Source organism: Leopardus geoffroyi, chromosome D2, assembly GCF_018350155.1.
Source record: "Leopardus geoffroyi isolate Oge1 chromosome D2, O.geoffroyi_Oge1_pat1.0, whole genome shotgun sequence".
Taxonomy (NCBI): Eukaryota; Metazoa; Chordata; class Mammalia; order Carnivora; family Felidae; genus Leopardus; species Leopardus geoffroyi.
The window spans coordinates 58,087,353-58,096,723 of record NC_059334.1 but is presented as its reverse complement, the minus strand read 5'-3'; the positions used below and the strand labels follow the sequence as shown (position 1 = coordinate 58,096,723).

General features: G+C 35.8%; 1 protein-coding gene across 2 annotated transcripts in view; it reads left to right on the top strand.

The window, feature by feature from the left end:
- HPSE2 (heparanase 2 (inactive)) overlaps positions 1-9,371 on the top strand; it is a 671,933-nt gene that overhangs the window by 491,132 nt on the left and 171,430 nt on the right. The window lies entirely within an intron of this gene.

The window sequence follows — 9,371 nt, the reverse complement described above, 5'->3', positions numbered from 1 at the left end:
GTAGACTGGACATGGCTAAAGAATAAGTGAGTTTAAGGAAAGGCCAATAGAAATTTCCCAAACTGAAATGAAGAATGGAAAAAAAAAAATCAGAACATGTAAGAACTGTGGGACAGTGTGACATACACATAATTGTAATACCTGAAGAAGGAGAAAAAGAAAGAGATAACAGAAGAATAATGAAATAATAACAGCTTGAGGTAATTGAAATATTGAAGTAATAATAGGTGAAAAATTTCCAAAATTAACAAAAGACAAAACCATATATCCAGGAAGCTCAGAGAATATCAAATCCAATAAATACCAAGAAACCTACACCTAGGAATATCATATTCAAACTGCAGGAAGCCAAAGAAAAAGAGAAAACCTCAAAGGAAGCCAGGGGAAAACTACACTTTACCTATAGAGGACAAGGATATGAAGTACAGTGATATGAAGCAATATGAACAAAGATACGAAGTCTCAGTAGGAAACCATGCAAGCATGAAGAGAATTGTGTGAAATAATAAAAGTCAAAAGAAAAAAACTCACCCACATAGAATTCTATATCCAGCAAAATCATCTTTGAAATGTGAAGGGGAAATAAAGGCTTTCTCAGACAAACAAAAACTGAGGGAATTAATCACCAGCAGATTTGCCCTACAAGAAAGAATGAAAGAAGTGTTTTAGGGAGAAGAAATATAGTATAGGTCAAGAATTCAAATCTACATAAAGGAAAATTGTCAAGGAAGGCATAAATGAAGGTAAAATAAATCTTGTATTTTTCTTATTTTTAATTGATCTAAAAGATATCTGTTTAAAGTAATAATAGTAACAATGTATTAGATAATTTTAGTATATGGGTAAGTGAAATGAATGACAGCAGTACCAAAAGAGGCAGGAGGGAAAAATTGAGAATAATGTTTTAAGTTACTTACAGTATATGTAAAATGTTATATTTTTATTTTTAAGGTACATTTAGATTAAAACATGTATTGGAAACTCTAGAGCAACTACTTAAATTTTTGGAAAGAAGTATATTGCATGCTAAGAGAGGAGATAAAATGTAATGATATACAATGTTAAATTAAAACCAGGAAAAGAGGGGACCAAAAATAAAATAAAATAAAAAACAAAAAAAAATATTCAAGGAATAGAAAATACTCATATAGTAAATCTTAATCCCAACTATAGCAATAATTACTTTAAGTATGAAGTAAAAGACACCAATTTAAAGACAGAGATGTCTGGAAAAGTGTTTTGGGGGCTAGTTGTTGAATGGTGAGGTTTGGTGGGCTGTGCAGAGATAAAGTACAGAGGCCAGGATGGCAGTTTGAGTTTTGGGGAAACCAAAAGATCCCTGAAAGGGAGATGCCCCCCGTCCCATTTTCCTATTCTTCTCGTCTTTACATAGTTCCTTCTACTCTAATTGCCCAGCATGTAACCAGAATATTAAGTGAAGTTTTACTATTTTGCTCTTAATTTAGAAATCAAGCTATCATCTTCCCTCTCAAAGAAAAAAAGAAACAGAATTTCTTTGCTATTTATTTCTTTCTTGATTAAATTTTGGTTAAGTCTTTAAAATAAAGAGAATTCTTTAAAGGGGTGCTGTTCTTCTACCTAAAAATCTTTGTAGTCAGTTTGTTTTTTCTTCATGTTCAAACAAAAGCTCCTTTAATCACAGAGAAGACAACCTGCTAATGCTTTCCCTGGTTCTCAGCCTGTTTTATGGTTTAATGATGACAGTGAATTTGTAAGATATTTGAAGGAAAAAAAAAAAACAGGACATGTTAGGGTATGATAAAAATTTCAATTTTTTGAAGGTTTTTGAAAGGAAGGATGGTAAGGAATCATTTCTTTGTTGAGAGGTATGTGACCTTTTACCTTGAAATTATGACATTAAAATTCCTACTTGCTAAATAAATCTAATCAAATCATATGTCAGGTACAAATCATGTAATTATACATTCTGAGTACTAGCCCAAGGATTTGAATTTTATTTCATGGTACTGATGTGATTTATCATATTTATTCAGCTAGAAAGTAAGTATATGTTGTGATTAAACATGATACATATCTAACTTCAAATATTGGCCTGTGCCATTTACTAACAAGATATTCAACTTCTCTGAGACTCATTTTTCCATATGTAAAACATGAACACGAATAGATTCTACCTAGACTCCAGAATATAGCTAGCATATAGCATGAGTTCCACAAGTGTTTATTGAACAAATAATCTCATAATATTGTGTATTATAAATATATATGATGCATGACACATACGAAGCATTCAGTAACTGTTAGTTTTATACTGTCATCAGCATCCTTATCATGAATTTCCCTATTTGATTGGAAGGGGACATTCAGCTAAAATGGAAGAGGGTGTATTATTGTTTCTAGGAGAGTAATGTCTAAGTATTTCTCCTAAACAATCAGAACTAGCTATCTTCTAGTTATAACCAATTGAAAATTTGATATTTAAGGTGTCTTATTTATTATGGAAGACTCATAACAGCCAATTATATACACCAAACTTACCTTTCATTATAGAGGCAGCAGAATGAAGTTTTCAAGCATATAGAAACTTAGGAAAAAGTTAGTTATGCACAAGACTTTGTTGAAAATCTTCTACTTGAAGATGAAGTAGCCAAACAAAAATGGAATCATGATGGGTAAATGGTGGTAAAAGGGATTGGTTGTAAATATAAAATAAATTTAACTATTTTTATATTTAAGGATTAAGATTAAAAATTAAAATTTCTGGTATTATAGTTAAAAATAAATTATAGAAACTTTAGCTTCCAGAAAAGATGGAGTATACATACTTTTGCTTAGTCCTCTATTTAGGTAAAACTAAAGCTCTAGCTATTGTTTGTAGACATGAAAAATTCTGAAAGATGGAAAGAATAAGGTAGCCTAGGAATCAGGGAACAGCACAGTGGTGAACTCCTTGGTTTGGGGTTTTTTTGTGTGTGTGGTGTTTTTTTTTTTCCTGCATAGATCCCAGACGTGGTTCTAGAGGAGCTGGCAACCGAGAAGCACCAACAGATACAAACAAAACATGCTCCAACAAAGGCCAGCTCTCCCTATCCAGAGGTCCAGGAAAGGAACAGCCTAGAAAAATAGAAAAATTTTAGACAATAACCACTGTACTCTAGTCAAACCCCACAGAAAAACCATGGTACTGTCTCCACCCCAACCCCTGCCAGCAAAGGTCAAACAAAATGCTGAGACTTTCACCCTGACCAGACTATGAATAAGCATCTCAAAAACCCCACTGGGGTGCCATCAGTGAAGGCCTAATGAAGAGTGCTGGGATTTTCACTTCTGCTAGTTTGTAATGAAGACCCTCTCTACCATCCCACTCAGTGTTAGTGGAAACAAAATGGGGAACCTGGACTCCTACCTCCACTTGTCAGGAATGACACATCTCTTCCCCTCCCCTCTGGGATTCTGTCAGAAGATACCTACTGGAGACTCAGGACTTTCACCACTATCCAGCAGTAGTGAGGTTACTCCACCATTTGTGTCAGTGGAGGCCATGTGAGGAGCAGTAATGAGGCACTCCTACCCCTTGAACTTAGGGTAGTATATCAGTAGTATATCAGATGTCTAGTGGGGAGTTGGAACTTCTACACCCAAGCACCAGTAATGAGTTCCCCTATCTCCTGAGTGTCAGTGAGGGTCAGGTGGGGAACCTGGACTTCCAACCATACATGACAGTGATGAGGCAGGTTCCCTTCTTACCTTGCCAGAGTGGTGTCTGAGGAGGCCAACCAAAACAGAAGAGTTAAATAAGATGCAGAGTCTTATAACACAATTCCCAAAATGTCCAGATATCATGTAAAAAATCACTTGTCAGGGAACCTGGGTGTCTCACCCAGTTGAGCATCTGACTTCAACTCAGATCCTGATCTTGAAGTTTAAAAGTCCTGCATATATGATGTATACAAGTTAGCTCAGAGCCTGGAGCCTGCTTTAGATTCTGTGTCTCCCTCTCTCTCTGTCCCTCCTCTGCTTGTGTTCTCTCTCTCTCTCTCTCAAAAATAAATAAACATTAAAAAAATTTTTTTAAATCATTTCTCTACCAAAAACCAGAAAAATATCAACTTGAATGAGAAAAAATAATTAATAGATGCAAACATTGAGATAACAGAAATGTTCAAATTATCTAAGGATTTTAAATCGGCCATCATAGTGGTGCCTGGATGGCTCAGTCAGTTAAGTGTATGACTTCAGCTTAGGTCATGATCTCAGGGTTTATGGGTTCCAGCCCTGTGTCAGGCTCTGTGCTAACAGCTCAGAGCCTGGAACCTACTTCAGATTCTGTGTCTCCCTCTCTCTCTGTCCCTCCCCCACTCATGCTCTGTCTCTCTCTCTCAAAAAAAACCTTAAAAAAATTTAATAATAAAAAAAAATCAGCCATCATAAGACTATTTCAATGAACAATTACAAAAACTCTTGAAGCAAATGAAACAATAGACTCAGAAAAGAAGTAGGAAGTCTCAACAAAGAAACAAAAGGTATGAAGAATAACCAAATGGATGTGAAAATACAGAAAATGAAATAAAAACTCAGTGGATGTGTTCAACAGCAGAAATAAAGAGATTTTTAAAAACCAGTGAACTTGAAGAAAGAATAATAGAAATTACCCAATCTGAACAATAGAACAGAGACTAGAAAAAAATAAGATAAAATAATGAGCAGAGTCTCAAGGATCTATAGGACCAAAACAAAAGATCTAACATTTGTGTCAAAACTTGTCTATCTAGCAATCTCTATCCAGCAAAAAGATCCTTCAGGAATAAAAGGGAAATCAAGACATTTTCAGATGAAGGAAAAAATAAGAGAGTTTGTTGACAGAAGACCTACCTAGAAGAATGGCTAAAGTAAATTTTCTAAAAAGAAAAGAACTAATAAAATATAGAAACTTAGGGGCGCCTGGGTGGCTCAGTCGGTTAAGTGGCCGACTTCGGCTCAGGTCATGATCTCGTGGTCCGTGAGTTGGAGCCCCGCGTCGGGCTCTGTGCTGACAGCTCAGCACCTGGAGCCTGTTTCAGATTCTGTGTCTCCCTCTCTCTGACCCTCCCCCATTCGTGCTCTGTCTCTGTCTCAAAAATAAATAAACGTTAAAAAAAAAATATGGAAACTTAGAGCATCAAGTAGGAAAATTGAAAAACAGAAAGGTAAAAGTTGAATACATGCAGTAGACTTTATTTCTCCTCTTGAGTTTCCTAAATTATGTTTGATGGTTGAAGCAAAAATTTTAACACTGACTGATGTAGTTGTCAATAATTGTAACACTGGCTGATGTGGTTGTCAGTGTTGGAGAGACATAGGAGTAATACCCTTCTCTTTTTAAATTTTTCATAAAAACATTTCAAGGGACTAGTATCCAATATTCATTATTACTTATTATACTTTAACTTCTTTCTTTTCTATTACACTCAAATACCATTAAATTTTATCTATTTTGTTAAGAAAACAGAATATATAACATGATAACATTGCTCTAAAATTGTTGATATCAGTGTTTTATTATGAATATATATGAATATATATTATGTATATATATACATAATATATATATACACACACATACAAAGCTGTCTGCAGTGATTTTCTCTGAATGTTGATAAAAGTGGTGCATTGGGGTATGGTATGATTATTAAACTTCTTTGTACTTTTTGTTATGTTAAAGTTTTAAAATGAGTATGTATTTTTATTACAGAATCATTGTTTTGTTTAAAAATTAGTAAACCATAAGAGACTCTTAACTACAGAGAACAAACTGAGCATTGCTGGAGGAGGGGAAGGTGGATGGGGGAATGGGCTAAATGGGTGATGGGCATTAAGGAGGAGGGCACTTGCTGGGATGAGCACTGGATGTTATATGTAAGTGATGAATCACTAAATCCTACTCCTGAAACCAATTTTACTGTATATATTAACTAACTAGAATTTATTTATGTATTTATTTATTTATTTATTTATTTATTTAATTTTTTTAGAGAGAGAAAGCATAAGCAGGGGAGGGGGAGAGAGAGAGGGAGACACAAAATCTGAGACACAGAATCTGAATCTGAAGAGTCTAAGCTGTCAGCACAGAGCCTGATGTGGGGCTTGAACCCATGAACCTTGAGATCATGACCTGAACTGAAATCGGATGCTGAACTGACTGAGCCACTCAGGCATCCCTTAACTAACTAGAATTTAAATAAAAACTTGAAATAAAGAAATTAAAAAAATAAATATTATGAATCAAAAGAATACAGCAATTGAAAACAAAGTATTAAAGGAAAATTACAATTTTATTTTTAAATATTAGTGATACTGAAATTAAATCACACAATAATGCAATACTGAAATTTAAAATATCCTGCCAGAAATGGTTTCCTTGGGGGCTCAAGTAACATTTTCTATGCAACACAGAAACTGATTTTATGTTTACCACAGTCTTGAAATTTAAAAGATGAGTATGTCTCTCCATGTCAACCTCTTAGTCTCTCTTAACACATATATACACATATGCATGTGTGTACACAGACGTATGTTCATGGTAAATAGTGTCTTCAAAGGTTTTATATGGTGAGAGCCAGCCTTTCTTTTTAAATGAATAAGTGGCAATTGTCATGAAAAGAGATATATTGATGTAAGATTTTCTCTAGGTGTAATATTCTACATGGTGAATATACTTCAAGGAGGTATAGCTCTATGACACTGAATTTGCTGGGAATAAAAGTTAAATGCAGGAACTAAAATATATAGGATGTTGGCAGGTGTAGTTACAGAAGCAGTTTCTGTGTGTGTGTGTGTGTGTGTGTGTACATGTGTGGGTGCGTGTGTATGTGCATGTGCACATTTGTGAACATTGGGTATCTGTACATAAGCAGCCTCATGAAAGGTAGAGGTAAACCTCTGGGTTTCTGCATATGTGATGTATGCAAATTAGAATATGTGATTTTCTTCAGAGTGTGAATGCCTAAATAAATCTACCTCAAACTATCGTTGTCCCTCAGAGTGAAAACTCAGGTTTTCCACAGAAACCTACTAGAGAATACTGAATGTAGAGTTAAAAGACTGCCACCTACTGATATGTGACCTTTAGTAATTGGCCTGCCTTCCCAAGTGCAGATTCCATGTCCTCCTTGGTCAGCAGTAATTGCCTTGGTCACTGTTTTCATCCTGGACAGATATTCACCTTGCCTAGATGTAGAAGAAGAAAGATGATCTCTCCCCTCATCAACTATTAGTCACATGGCATAAGAATTCAACCCCCTGTTGACAGTCACCCAGTTGGTTCAAACTAAAATTAACTAGGATTCTCTAGGTTATTCTTTTTATTTTCATACCAGGGACCATTTCTTTCCAAAGGATGCCTCTTTATTATAAACTGCTGATCAAAGAGATTGGTGAAATGAAGTTTTGTTGTAACAAATACCTATGCACTAGTAAATAGAACACTAATTGCTTTAATAAATAAACCCCCAAATCTCAGTGGTCTAAACAGTTTGTTTTTCATTAATGTCATATCCAATCCTGATATACCTGATAGATGGCCTTATATGTGGTCATTCCAGGACCCATGCTTTTTCCATCTCATGACTTCTCCTTGGAGACTTTCCATTCCTCTGGCAGTGGGGAAAGAGGCTATATGGAAGACATGTTAATTTCTGCTCAGAAGTGATACACATCTCCATCAAGTTCAGCCCGGAAGTGATATATTACTTCTGTTCACATTGCTTTGGGCTGATTAGTCTTTTAAGCCCCTTTCCTTTGACAGCGGCAGAGAAATAATAGGTTCTGGCTGAGCAGCTGCTTCTTGGCAAACAGCTCTGCACTATAGAAGGAGAGCACCAAATTTTGGTGGTCAGTAAGCTTTCTCCACCCCATCCAGGGGCACAAGCTCTGGTGAATGTGGAGCTCACTTCATGTGCCTACCCCTCTGTCAAAGATCACAGCCTGAGTGGTTGCTCTCTAAGTCCTTCAAACGGTTGTTTTATATATTTTGTCTTGGATTTTGAGTTGTCTGTGACAGAATGGTAATTCTTACACCAGTTATTCCATTACAGCTGGAATAGGAAGTAGTTCTTGATTTTAACCCCAGGCTTTCTTTTTTTTTAAATTTTTTAAAATGTTTATTTATTTTTGAGAGAGAGAGAGAGAGAGAGGGAGAGAGAGAGAGCAGGAGAGGGGCAGAGAGGGAGACACAGAATCTGAAGCAGGCTCCAGGCTCTGAGCTGTCAGCACAGACCTCACAAAGCTGTGAGATCATAATTTGAGTTGATGTTGGATGCTTAAAGGACTGAACCACCCAGGTGCCCCTAACCCAATATTTCTTAAACCTGTTTGACCATGGAACCACTTTTCTTCATATAACAGTTATTAAAAGACTTTGAAAAACATTTTTGCAGAGTATCTATACCACCTCCATTCCTTTACTTATCTCCCCAGGTGTTTGCTTTTGTTGTTTTGGTTTTGTTTTTATTTTGTTGTAATGTTTTGTTTTCTAGAGAAATTTGAGTTTAGCTCAGTTTTGTTCAATTGATCGGTATTGTTAAAGTAGGCAAGACTAAAGGCAGTTGGAAAGCAATTGTACTGGATTACAGGACAGATGAAGTAAACACAGTACTCTCTAGCTCCACATGGGCAGAACAGAGAAGGAGGAGTGCTTGCTATCTTTTGCTTAGTACATGCAAGATCTCGGGTTTCCTACTTTATCTCTGTGAGCCACAGTTTGTAACCTGCAAAACAAGGAGTGTTCATGACATTAAATGAGACCCATTATGTAAAATATCTAGTAAATAAGAAGTAACTTAATACATATAAGGCTCCTTCCTTCCTCTTTCTTCTATGTTCTCCTAGTTAGTAAGGCACTAACTTAATTATAGTTAAGTTAGTTGTGCTATTCTGCTACAGATATTGACAATTATATGAAAAGATGCCAGGGAAAGAATGAGGTAACCATATAGGCAGTTCCCAATAAATAAACACTGAGTTTCAAAAGTATTGCATATAGATGGTTAGGTTCTAGTAACTTAGAACTTGACGTTCTTACTATTGATGCCCCACAGTTAATTGGCCATGAAGCTAATGACTGAAGCTTTGAGCCCCTCACTTGTCTTGGCTCCCCAGAGTGCAGGAGATGCTGAAAGTTGTAGAATGTTCTAGGTGGAAAGGGGTAGAGCAGTTTGCTATCAGGAAGTAGTACTATGTAAGCATTTCTGATAAATTGCTGAAAGAGCTCTCAGAAAAAAAAGAGTTTGATTCTCTAAGTTTCTGGGGGGTTGTTGTGATGTATTTTGTCACTCTAAATGAATGTTTACTTTTGTACCTAATTTTGTACTTCTGATTTCTTTTTCTTAAAGATGGTCCCACAAATTGTTTAA